The sequence below is a fragment of the Hemitrygon akajei genome, chromosome 17 (genome assembly GCF_048418815.1).
Source record: "Hemitrygon akajei chromosome 17, sHemAka1.3, whole genome shotgun sequence".
NCBI lineage: Eukaryota > Metazoa > Chordata > Chondrichthyes > Myliobatiformes > Dasyatidae > Hemitrygon > Hemitrygon akajei.
Window position 1 is genome coordinate 15245020 of NC_133140.1, and position 13585 is coordinate 15258604.

General features: G+C 46.6%; 1 protein-coding gene and 1 long non-coding RNA gene across 7 annotated transcripts in view; one reads left to right on the forward strand and one right to left on the reverse strand.

Annotated features, from left to right (window-relative positions):
- Positions 1–13585, reverse strand: part of LOC140740502 (RNA-binding Raly-like protein) — a 1929462-nt gene that overhangs the window by 1615736 nt on the left and 300141 nt on the right. The window lies entirely within an intron of this gene.
- Positions 6460–9508, forward strand: LOC140740944 (uncharacterized). The gene is made up of 2 exons (XR_012101966.1): positions 6460–6598; positions 8778–9508. It is a non-coding gene; the product is annotated as an uncharacterized lncRNA (long non-coding RNA).

Below are 13585 nucleotides of genomic sequence, written 5' to 3' on the forward strand. Positions count from 1 at the left end.
TTGATAGTTTGAGACGTACTGAGAACCGTAAAGGCACAGAACTCCCTTGCCACTTCTGTGGCCTACGTGCAAGCACTAGAAAAGCTGCCTGGTGCAAGGAGAAGCCCAATGGAGCTCATGACAGGGTTTCAGAACATGTGTCAGGAGGAAGGGGAAGAAGCTTTCTCTTACATCTTTTGGCTGGAGAGGCAGCTAAATTGCTTGTGGCATAGGGGCTGAGGTGGATCAGTTAAGAATGGAGCAAACAGTGAAAAGGATCCAGTCCCAGAACCTGATCGCTTGGGGTCTCAGACTGTCTCATAAGACATGTTCCTTTCCCTCGTTTGTTGAGCTGATCAGAGAAGTAAGAGGGGAGGAGACTGCTTCGGAGGCACGGGAGGGCACAGTCCTTGGTACTGGTCTCCTGCGTTGAAGTGACCACGGGGAGTGGTAGAGGAATATTGTGGCAGACCTGAGATGTCCCGGTTGTCATCAGTAGGTGTGACCCCTCTGTATGACGGAGCTGATAGGAAGGCAGATCCTGTAAGGGGATGGACTATGCAGAGAATCCTGCGAGAAGGGGAGTGGCCGGTACTGTGGTGAAGAGGGGCACTTCAGGCGGGTGTGTGAATGACAGGAATCTGCTCGGAGAGTGAGCCGCTGGGTATCTGAGAGGAGAGAGAGAATGGAAAAACTTAAAAGGGACCCAGTGAGGGGATGGCCTGGCGTCTCAGGGGACACATTCTTAGCAATATATCAAGGAACACCCTAAAGCAAAAAAACCATATTCCTGAAGATTTATTGAGGCCAAGCTCCAGTGTATCGCTACAGATAAAGGGTATTTATGCGAGAGGCATACTTTACACAGGGTCGCAGGTCACTTTGCTGTACCGTTTGTTTTACAACCAGTACTTGACGCATTTACCATTGATACTACTCAGTGCACTAGAGGGTCTTAGTGCAGGTGATGAACCGTATACTGGCTATTTGTCAGTGAAGTTGGAGTTTACGGAGGCAGACTTGGGAGCAGCTGAGGTCCTTAGCACTGGTTTGTCCGGACCCTATTGAGAGGGGTGGAGTTTCAATTCTTGTGGGGACAAATACTCCTATTGTGAGGAAGCTAATGGGAGCCTGCAAGAAGAGAGCTGGAGAAAGCTTTCTGAAGATATTGTCCATGCACCTGGTGTTTCAAGCTGCTTTTGAGGAAGTGCGTGGCTGCACTGGGCTGGATAATGAGCTTAGTCGAGGGACTGTGTGGTTCACCCAGTCAAAGCCTGGGAAAGCAGCGAGAGTGATGGGAATCCCCAAATTTCCCGGGGTGCCTGAGGCCGAGGCCCTCTTGCTGGATGCTCCAAAAGACCACGAGGAGGAGTCAGGCATCCCGGCTGGGGTACTGGACAGGCCACAACTCCAGAAGCCCTCAGTTGTACAGATGAACAGTATGGCAGTAATCGTCAGGAACACTACAAAGAGGGAGGTCACCTTCAAGTGGGGGACCACTGAGTCATTCAACTTTGGGGACTCCCTGGTACCTGTGGGTTGGAAGAGGAGGTGATTTTGAAACTGGAAGGTGTCTTTTCTACTGATGAGTTTGATGTGGGTTGTTCCCTGAGCACTGGCCACACTATCTGGGTTATCGAGGACACCCCGTTCAGAGAAAGGTTGTGGCAACTGGCCCCTGCAGAGGTGGAAGACACATCAACAGCATTTGTGCAAGTTGAAGGAAGCTGGGAACATCACTAAATCCAGTAGCCCTTATGCGTCCCCAATAATAGTGGTCAGGAAGAAGAATGGGAAGGTACGGATGTGTGTGGACTATAGGACCCTGAACAGGTACACCGTCCCTGACCGGTATACGGTCCCGAGGATCAAAGACGCACTGGCCTGTCTGAGTGGTGGGAAGTGGCTCAGTGTGCTGGACTTGAGGAGTGGATATTACCAGATCCCCATGAGTGAGGCTGTCAAAGACGGCATTAATATGCCCCTGGGATCCTTCCAGTTTGAAAAGATGTCCCAGGGCATATCGGGAGCCCTTGCCACCTTCCAGCAGGTCATGGAGAAAACAGTGGGGGATATGAACTTGCTTGAGGTATTGGTGTATCTAGATGACCTCATAGTGTTTGGGTCACCTTGGAGGATCAGGAAGCGAGGATACTGAAGGTGCTGGGCCATCTGAAAACTGAAATGGTAAAATTTTCCCTGGACAAGTGCCAGTTCTGCAAGACATCTGTCAACTACATTGGGCACATGGTCTCCTGGGTGGAGTAGCTACAGATCCGTCTAAGGTAGAGCCGGTGACCACACTAGGCCCCAGACTAGGAGTGCTTTGTGCTCATTCTTTGGATTCTGTGGTTACTATGGAGGTTCATGAAGAACTACGTGAAAGTGAGTCAACCTTTAATTCAGCTTCTGTGTGATTACCCTCCCTTGGGGAAGAAAGGGAGGAGGACAGAAGGAGAGGAGGGTAAAGAGTATCTTAGACCATTGGAGCCTTTTGGACCGAGGTGGGATGTGAACTGTGAAGAGGCCTTTCAGTGGCTGAAGGAGCTGCTGACCCAGGCATCTGTGCTGGCTTTTGCAGACCCCGTTTGCCGTATGTACTGCATACGGATGCCAGCAGACAGGGCTCAGGGAGTGTCCTGTATCAGGAACAGGGCACCGGGTTGAGACCTGTTGTGTTTGTCAGCTGGAGTCTGTTGCCTTCTGAGAAAAACAATGCCATGCATGAGTTACAGGTCCCGGCATTGAAATGGGCTGTGGTAGGTAAGTTGAGTGACTACCTTTATGGTGCAAAGTTTGAGGTGAGGTCGGACAACAATCCCCCAACTTATATCCTGACCTCAGCGAAACTGGATGCCACAGGCCATTGGCGGTTGCTGGCGTTGTCTGTATATGACTGTAGCCTGAAGTACCGGCCGGGAAGTAGGAATATTGATGCTGATGCTTTGTCCCGACGTGTGCACGAAGGGCTGGACAGGGACAAAGAGTGGGAGAGCGTTCCTGCCCCGGGGGTGAAAGCCATGTGTCAGTTTTCCATCGGGTGAAGGCAAACGGAAGGCAAGGGCAGGATTGAGTAGTGAATCAATTGGGAGCTTATGATGAGGCCATTTCACAAGCTTACTGTAACATGACTGCTCTGAAGACAAACCAGTTACCGGAATTGAGTCCTGAGGAAGTGGCAGCTGCTCAGCGAGATGACCCGGGCATTGATACCACTTGGTCAGTGGTTGAAAAGAGAGATATGGCCCAAGCAGAGAAGACGAAACACACTGTGGTGCCTCCATTACTGAGAGAATCACCCAGTTTGGAGTTGAGGAACCAAATCCTATACCGGGTCACGTCGCCTCCGGACCGACCTCGACGTTCCCAGCTGGTTCTGCCCGAGAAGTATCGGAGGATGGGGTTTAAGTCGCTTCACAGTAATTCCAGACATTTGGGGTTGAAAAGACCTATGGATTGCTCAGACATCAGTTCTACTGGCCCCGTACGAAGCCAGAGGTCGAAGAGTACTGCAAGTCATGCATTCAAAGTATATGGAGGAAGATGCTGCCTACGAGGGCCACTCCATTGTCCCACTTCCAGAGTACGGGGCCCCTGGACCTGGTGTGTATGGATTTCCTATCCATAGAGCCAGATGCCAGCAACATGGCGAATGTCTTAGTCATCACGGATCACTACACCAGATATGCGCAAACTTTCCCAACCAAGGACCAGAGTGCGTTCACGGTGGCCAAAGTGTTATGGGAGAAGTATTTCATTTATTATGGCCTCCCCAGGCAGATACATAGTGAACAGGGACGGGATTTCGAGAGAAGGCTCATCCCACGAGTTACAGAGCATGCTTGGAGTCAAGAAGTTGAGACTACTCCGTCTCAACCGCAGGGTGATCCCCAGCCTGAAAGGTTTAATTGCACCTTGCTAGACATGCTTGGAACATTGGAGATCAGCAAGAAGAACAAGTGGAGTCAACATATTGGACTCTGGCCAACTGCTACAACTGTGCACGAAGTGAAAGTTTTGGGTAACTCACCATATTATCTGATGTTTGGGTGCAAGGTGAGGTTGCCTATCGATCTTTGTTTTGGGACTGACAAGGGCGACCTACCACTGAAGACTTATCTGAAGTATGTGTCTGATATGAGAAGGGAGCTGAAAAAGGCTTATGAATTAGCTGAGGTCATGGCTGTCAAGCAAAATCAAGGTGTTAAGAGGGGTTATAACCAAAAGGCCAAGTTCTTCCAACTCGTGCTGGGAGACCTAGTCCTCATAAGGAATTTGGGGCTACCTGAGAAGCATAGGTTGGCTGACCGCTGGGCGGCTATGCCCTATGTAGTGGAGAGTCAGATGCCAAACATACCAGTTTTCCGGGTGAAACCAGAGGATGGGAATGGGTCAGAACCACCTTCTGAGACAGAGCCCGAACTGGAGCCTACACCTAGTAAGAGGACTCTGCAGCAATGCGGGGCGACTGCAGGACCAACAGCAGGAGAGATTAGACCGGCCCTCACCCCTGACTGAGATACAGAGGATGAGGAAATAGGGGTGTGGTACATGCTGCCTTTTGCTAACCCCCCACTGATTGACGAAGAGATTCCCAACCCTTCTCATGCTGAGTCAGGTGAAATCTGTGGACAAACTGGGTTTCAGCGAGACCATGAAGGAGATTAAGCGGAGCTCAGCCGAGAGGCAGAGGAGATCGACGTTCAGGAAGGCACGATTGATACATCGGCAGAGGCCTCGCGAAGTAGACCAGAAGTATCCTAAGGAGTGTCTGAACCTGCAGATGATGGGTAAGGAAGTCTCAAGGAATCAGGAGATCCACAGATAGGCTGACCCACGTAGCACCGGGGGAACAGAGTGTGCATCTATCACCTTGGGGAGCTATGTCACTGCCATTTACACCTAGGTTGGACTTTGTGCTTTGTATGAAGAGGTGGCAAATTATCTCAATGTCATGAGGACATGACTAAATTTGGTGGGGGGAGAGTGTAACACCCTGGGAAAGGTGTCACTGCTATTTAGTGGTCTCTTTTGATTTGGTTATGGTTAGAGATAACGGGTGCTTTGGAATGCGAGCTGTCCAATGAAGGGAGTGCGTTTTCATGTTGTGTGCCCAACACGGGTGTGAGCTGTTCAGCAGGAGATGAAGAGGGAAGATGCTGGAGAGAAGAGGTTGTAGGATTTGACCCAGAGCTCGGGGAGATCGAAGGAGGATCAGTGAAGAGGAAACCATGAGCTCCAACTTGTGCAAGTTAGATTGTTTCATTAAAATGGGCCCTTTTCTTTTTTTTTGCTTTTTCTTTACTAACCCTTTAGTTGAATTAAGAATTTTAAAACTAAGCTAGACAACGGGGTGACCCATTGGGGCACCCTTTTATAGAAAGGTAGTGCAGCCTGATGTGACCAGAATGAACATTGAATTTTCAAGAATGCTATTGGTATTGCTTTGCTTTGCTTTGGAAATTGAAGATGAAAAACTCAGTTTATTAAAGAAGAAAGGCGCGTAGCAAGGGAAATATAGCTCCTCCTGGTTTAACAACAGCCACTTCTGATGGCAACATTTCTAGTTTTCCTCTGACGGATCGGAGACTCGGCTGACAGCACAACCCAACTTCCCCTCCCTCCATAGAACTGCTATCAGCCGTCCCTACTTACTGTCTAACCTGGGTTTTAACTCAACTACAGTTAAATGTAGTTAAATACAGCTGTATGAACTACAGCTCCCACAATGCATGTCCGGAGCAACGGACCAAATGCAGACGCAGTCCCTTTCCGCTGGCGGGGGTGTGTGGTGAACTACATATACCTGTCTGGACACGCCCCCCCGCTGACTGCTCCTGTTGCCCCTCCCACAGACCCCGGTATAAAGGCGATTGAGGCCTGAGCCCTGCCTCTCAGTCTCCAGGATGTAGCATGGTGGTCAATTGCTGCTTGTTCTTTCTTCCAGTCAATAAAAGCCGATATCTTGCCTCACGTCTCAGAGAGTTATTGATGGTGCATCAGGGTGGTGGTGCATCAGCATTTCCCATTTTAAACTTTTGGAAAAAATGTTCAGTTTTTCCACGTTTCGTCACTAGCTCTCACTGCAATCTGCACAATTTAATTGCACAATGGTGGTGACGCTTTGTTATAGTTCAACTAAGCTAAAAATGTTTGGTTGATTATTTTTGTTTGTACTCTGTGCGCATCTTTTTGCTTACATATCTAGCAATAATTAGCCAACATCGATGGATTCCAGCTGCCCTGATACGGTTTCTACGTGATTGAATGTCCCGTTGAAACCTTTCACTGTACTCAGTAACGCCAAAGCCTCCAAGATGCTGATTATTCTTGATGATGTGGTTGGCGCTCTCCTGAATGGTTGTAATCGCTGCCCTTTGACTGCAGCAAAGGGTTTTACGGACGTCTCGAAGCACGTCATTGCAGTAAGATTTATTTATCTCTTATTGATGGGTGACAGTTAGATCTGTCCCAATCCTGCACATGCTGATGGTGAAGGTGATTAGCAGAATCTGGCCACAGCTGAGGCTGGCCGTGCGCATGCGTCGTGGTGCCGCGTCCCGATTTCCATGACGGCAGATCGGCTCTCGGGTGAAAACGGGGCAGGTGATTTTGGCAAGTGAACAATTTTGTACAAATATATAACCCTGAACTTTGCCTGCATTCTGTAAGTTAGCGCACTTTAAGTCGATTTAATGCCGCTGTAATGCACCGTTTGCGCTAATTGGAGATCACAGACAGACAGAGCATGAAGAGTTTTAGTAGTATATAGATCTTTTAATTGTATACAGTGTACTGTCTATTATTCCATGGTGATTATTTGTAACGGGGTAACAAATCACACAGCATCCATACAAACGGGGGCTTTTGGGTTGGACTCGCACCCTGTTTGGTGGGGCCAGAGATTTGACTCACACAGCCAACGGAACCAAAGCATTTCAATAGCATTTCCACACAGTACACATCAAACAACAAATGAACTGCAACAGAACAAGCCCCCCCCCCACACACACACACGCACATAGACACAGACACACACCCACCCCCACAGTCCTTCAACATCCAGAAAGAGGTTGTAGAGAGGATGTTTCCTCTAGTCAGGAAGTCAAGGACCAAAGAACACAGCCTCAAAATTGAAGGATGTTCACTTAGAACAGAAATAAGGAAAACATTTCTTTAGCCAACAGGTGGTGAATCTTGGAATTCATTGTCATAGATGGCTGTGCAGGCCAAGTCATTAGGTATATTTAAGGTGGAGGTCGAGAGGTTTTTGGTTAGTAAGGGTGTCATAGGTTACGGGAAGAAGGCAAGAGAATGGGGTGAGAGGAATACACCATACACCTTCTTAACCACAGAGTCAATCTGCGCAGCTGCTTTTGAGCGTCCTTTGGACTCGGACCCCAAGATCCTTCTGATCCTCCACACTGCCAAAAGTCTTACCATTAATACTACATTCTGCCATCATATTTGACCTACCAAAATGAACCACTTCACTCTTATTTGGGTTGAACTCCATCTGCCACTTCTCAGTCCAGTTTTGCATCCTATCAATGTCTCGCTGTAACCTCTGACAGCCCTCCACACTATCCACAACACCCCAAAACCTTTGTGTCATCAGCAAACTTACTAACCCATCCCTCCGCTTCCTCATCCAGGTCACTTATAAAAATCATGAAGAGCAAGGATTCCAGAAGAGATCCCTAAGGCACTCCGCCGGTGACCAACCTCCATGCAGAATATGACCCGTCTACAACCACTTTTTGCCTTCTGTGGGCGAGCCAGTTCTGCATCCACAAGGCAATGTCCCCTTGGATCCCATGCCTCCTTACTTTCTCCATAAGCCTTGCATGGGGTACCTTGTTGAAATTCAGGTTCTTCCAGGTGATGCACCACTCCATCTGCGATTCTGCTGCGAGTGATTATTGTGTGTACTCTACATTGGTGAGACCCGTCATAAGTTGGGCGACCACTTCGTAGAGCACCTCCACTCCATCTGCCAAAAGCGGAACTTCCTGCTGGGCAAACATTTTAATTTCAATTCCCACTCCAACATCTCGGTTCATGGCTTCTAACTGCATCACAACGAGGCCACACAAGGTGGAGGAGCAACACCTCATATTCCATCTGGATAGCCTCCAACCTGAGGATATTAATATCAATTTCTCCTTCTGGTAAAAAAAATTCACACCCCCCTTTCTATTCCCCATTCTGGTGTCTTACTATACCTCTTCTCATTTGCCTATCACCTCCCTCTGGTTTCCCCTCCTCCTTCCCTTTCTCTATGGTCCACTCTCCTCTCCTATCAGATTCATTCTTCTCACCTTCCCCATTCCTTTCTGGTCCTGAAGAAGGATCTTGGCTGGAAATGTCGACTCTTTGGTCATTTCCATAGATGCTGCCTGGCCTGCTGAGTTCCTCCACCATCTTGTGGATGTTGCTCTGTACGCACAATGCCAGACAACTCAGCAGGTCAGTCAGCATCTATAAAGGGAAATGAACAGTCAACATTTCAGGCCTAGACCCTTCCTCCAGCATTTTATGTGTATTGCTCCAGGCAGCATATAACTAGTCATAGACACATAGCAGAGAAACAGGCCCTTCAGCCCATCTCATCCATGCTGACCAAGATTTTCACTTAAGCCTGTCCCATTTGCCCACATATGGCTCATGTGCCATGAAACCTTTCCTATCCATGTATATGGATATATATATATATATATATATATATATATATACATATATCCTAAATGTCATGTAAAGGTTCTAATTCTAACCATTTCTACCACTTCCTCAGGCAGCTTGCTTTATCATCTTTCCCCACTCGCCTCTCTAGATATAGACCCTCTCTCCTGGGATAAAGACTATGACAGTTCACTCAACCCCTCATGGTTTTGTAAATCTCTAAGAGGTTACCCTTCAACATCCGTGGCATTATCGTATCAGCGGATTTGTCCTGGGATCAGCACGGCGGTGCCTCTGATTTCTTAGAGGTATCTGTGGTTTCGGCATGTCATCTAAAACTCTGACAAACTTCGACAGATGCATGGTGGAGAGTATCCTGACTGGTAAGGAAACACCAATGCCCAAGAAAGGAAAAGCCTACAAAAAGTACAGCCCAAAGACCTCCCTACTACTGAGCACATCTACAAGGAGCGGTGCCACAAGAAAACAGCATCCATCATCAAAGACACCCACCAGCTAGACCATTCTCTCTTCTTGTTGTTGCCAACAGGCACCTGAACCAGCACGGATAACTTTACTCATATCTCTGAACTGATTCCACAATCTATAGACTCATGTTCAAGGACTCTGCAACTCATTTTCTGAATATTATTTATTTACAATTTACTTATTATTATCATTTTTATTTGCATTTGTACAGTTTGTCTTTTGCACCTGGATTTGTCAGTCTTCTTTGTGTAGTTTTTCATTGACTCGAATGTACTTCTTTGTTCTACTATTAATGCCTGCAAGGAAAAGTATGGTGACATATACTTACTTGGATAATAAATTTACACTGAACTTTGAACTTTGACATTCCAGGGAAAATAGTCCAGGCTAATCCAGTCTTTCCTTATAACTCAAGCCCTCCTGTCCTGGAAACATTCTTGTGAATTTTTTCTGTACCTTTTCCAGCTTAACATTTTTTTTCCACAGATGCTAGTTTCTTCCCCTTCTTTTCCAGTTGTAATGAAGGATCTTGGACCAAAAGATTGACTGTTTATTCATTTCATAAACGCTGCCCGAGCTGCTGAGTTCCTCCAGCATTGTGTGCTGTCACTCTGGATTTCTAGCATCTGCAGAATCTGTTTTGTGTTTAGAACATTCTTTCCATCCTTCTTATAGCTGGGTGACAGTACAGGAGCATATTGTCAAGGCACAATACTGAACTAAAGTGAACTTCTAAGTTTGCATTTGCCTGAATGAGATTTCAAAGATACTTAAATAGCTGTGAAGGTGTATACCATCCTGAGCTAGAAGTATCATGCCGCCCCTTTATTCAATCATCTTCTAGCTTGACACCACAGACCTTTCCAATTGCTGTTTCTCCCATCTTAGTCAGAGATGATAGACTGGCTGCTGAGTGCAGCAGATGAGTGCAGTGGGACTGAGGGGTTAAGGTGCTGTGGTTCTGAAAAAGGGGTAGACTTTGGCTCTTTATCTGAACACAGTGCACATGATCTCAAATTGACCATAAGATATGGGTGCAGAATTAGGCCATTGGCCCATCAGTTCAACTCAATTTTTTTAAACACCCAAACCAAAAGATATTCTTTCATCTAAAGCTTTATGAGTCAAGGATTTCTCTTTTGAAGTAATAAAATTAAACCCATTACAGTCTTCCAAAATACAAATCCAAAGCTGATTTTGGATTTGAATCCATATATGTTCTCTGGCAGAACCTAGTTTTAACAAAAGGTTTTAATTTGTAATGAATGGGAAGAATTCATAAGAGAAATGATACAGCATGTAAAAAGGCCATTTGACATATTGACATATATTGACCACCAAACACCCGTTTTTACCTAACTGTTCCCTATCCCATTTTACACTCCACACAATTCCCACCAACTTCTCCCTCTCCACCCCACGAATCCCACCACTCACCCACACACTAGTGGCAATTGATAGTGACCAATCTGCAAGTCTTTGGGATGTGGAAGGAAACCAGCAGAGCTAGAGGAAACCCATATTGTCGCAAGGAGAACAAGACTGAACGCGCAAGTTTCCAATTTACTTGCTTCATTAAGTTTTGCAAACCTGTCACTTTTTGTGCAACTAGCACCCCTTGTCAGTCCGGACCCGCCAAATGTGCAGCCCAAAATAATACTGCAAATCAGCTAACAATGTACCAAGTCAGTTAATGACAGTTCAAAGTAAAGATCCTTAAATGGTTCCTGGCAGTTCAGATGGGATTCAGGGCTGCACTGTTGATGAGATAGGAATATTGCTTGGTAGCAAGATCCCAGTTGAGATGAGAAAGCATATCTTTCACTTCCCCCCACTGTCTGCTTTCTGTAAGGATCACTTTCATCGTGACTCCCTTGTCCATTCGTCCCTCCCCACTGATCTCCCTACTGGCACTTATCCTTGCAAGCAGAACAAGTGCTACACCTGCCCCTACATCTCCTCCCTCATGACCATTCAGGGCCCCAAACAGTCCTTCCAGTGTGGCCTCCTGTATATCAGTGGGACCCGACGTAGATTGGGAGACAGCTTTGCTGAGCCGCCTGAAAAAGTGGGATCTCCCAGTGGCCATCCATTTTAATTCCACTTCCCATTCCTATTCCGACATGTCAATCCATGGCCTCCCCTACTGCCATGATGAGAACACAGTCAGGTTGGAGGAGCAACATCTGGATAGCCTCCGACCTGATGGTATGAACATCAATCTCTTGAACTTCCAGTAATGCCACTCCCCCAACCTCTCCATCACCATTCCACATTCCCTCTCACCTTATCTCTTTACCTGCCCATCACCTCCCCCTGGTGCTCCTCCCCCTTCCCTTTCTTCCATGGACTTTTACCCTCTGATTCCCCTTCTCCAGTCCTTTATCTCTTTCACTAATTGACTTCCTAGCTCTTTATTCCCCCCCCCCCGTTTCACCCATCACCTACTTCCTTGTATTTCTTCCGCCCCTCCTCCCCATTTTCTTACTCTGACTTTTCATCTTTTATCTCTAGGCCCAAAGAAGAGTCTCGGCCCAAAATGCCAACTACTTCCTCTTTTCCATAGATGCTGCCTGGCCTGCTGAGTTCCTCCAGCATTTTGTGCATGTTGGTTGGATTTCCAGCACCTCCAGATTTTCGTGTGTTAGATCCCACATCACCACGTTCCAGAACAGTTATTACCCTACAACCATCCAGCTCCTAAACCAGCCTGGATTATTCCATCACCTCAACATGGACCTGATTCCACGACCTACAGACGCATTTTCAATGACTCTACAGCTCAAGCTCTCAGTATTATTTTTATTTTATTCACACAATTTGTCTTCTTTTGCACATTGGTTGTTTTATACAGTTTTTCATAAATTCTACTGCATTTCCTTATTTTCCTGTCAACAAATCTCAGTGTGGTGACATATATACACACACTTTAATAACAAATGAACTTTGACTGGCCCTTGCTCCTGGGGGCTCTCACGAGCTAATGCTGTGATTGTAACTCTGTGCTCGTGAACCTGGGGTCACTCAGTGAGATGTGCTGCCAGTAACAGCTTAGATGGCAAAAATAAATTTGGCAAGCTCTCACATAGGCAAGGTTTACCTCTCAAGTTCCACAGGCAATCTCAGCACTCAGCAGGTAGAACCAGTAAGTACTTTGACCAGGCAGGATGGCCCTTGATGCTCAAATACTTTTTTTTCCTTTGTGAGGATAACATTTTGAATTTAGTAAATTTATGGCTAGCCTCCAAACTGGTTCCTCTAACTTCCTGTAATTTCTTCTCCCTCAACCGTTTCTCTTTTTCCATTCTGGCTTCCCTCTTACCTCTTCACTTGCCTATCACCTCCCTCTGGTGTCCCTCCTCCTTCCCTTTCTCCCATGGTCCACTCTCCTCTCCTATCACATTCCTTCTTCTTCAGCCCTTTATCCTTTCTACCCATCACCTTTTCATTTCAACTCTCCCCACCTCACCTACCTGCCCCTCCCATGGTCTCAGCTATCCTCTGTCAGCTTGTATTCCTTCCTGTCCTCCTCTGCTCCACTTTCTTATTCTGGATTCTGCCCCTTCCTTTCCACGCTCTCGGCTTGAAACAGCAACTGATTATTCCTTTGCATAGATGGTGCCTGACCTGCTGAGCTCCTCCAGCATTTTGTGCGTATTGCTCTGGATTCCCAGCTCTGCAGAGTCCTGTGTTGATATAAAATATAACTTGTTGACCAGGTTATTTTAAAACAAAAACAAACAATGCAAAATAGAGTCCTCGGCACAGTGGCCAAAATGGGAATGCAGGTAATTCTTAGTGAGGTATTAACTGCTAAAAGGGGCTATTTGGCAAATGACCACATCTGGGACATGCCCTCTTCTCATCGCTACCATCAGGGAGAAGGTACAGGAGCCTGAAGACACACACAATGCTTTTCCCATTTATATAACCATATAACTCAGTCATAGATACATGGATAAAGACGTTCCAGCCCTCTAAGTCCACATTAAACACTAATTGTCCATATACACTAATCCTGTACTAAACCCATTTTATTCTCCCCATGAGCAATGCATAAAATTCTGGAGGAGCTCAGCAGATCAGGCAGCATCTATGGAGAAAAAAAAAGAGTCACATTTTCAGGCTGAGACATTCCATCAGAACATTCACCCCACATTCTTATCAAGTCCCTCACAGACTCCTGACATCCACAAACTTACGCGACTTAGAATGGCGAATGAGTACAACAAACTGGAGACCGTAGGAGGTAATGTGGGAGGAGTCTGAGGCACCAGTGGAAGCTGCCCACAGTCACAAGAGGCAGCTCAAACCTGAGTTGTTGCACTGGTTGCACCTCTGTGCCTTGACTTTAATCAGAATCAGAATCAGGTTTATTATCACCGGCATGTGACATGAAATTTGTTAACTTAGTATCTTGTTAATCTTTGTTAGT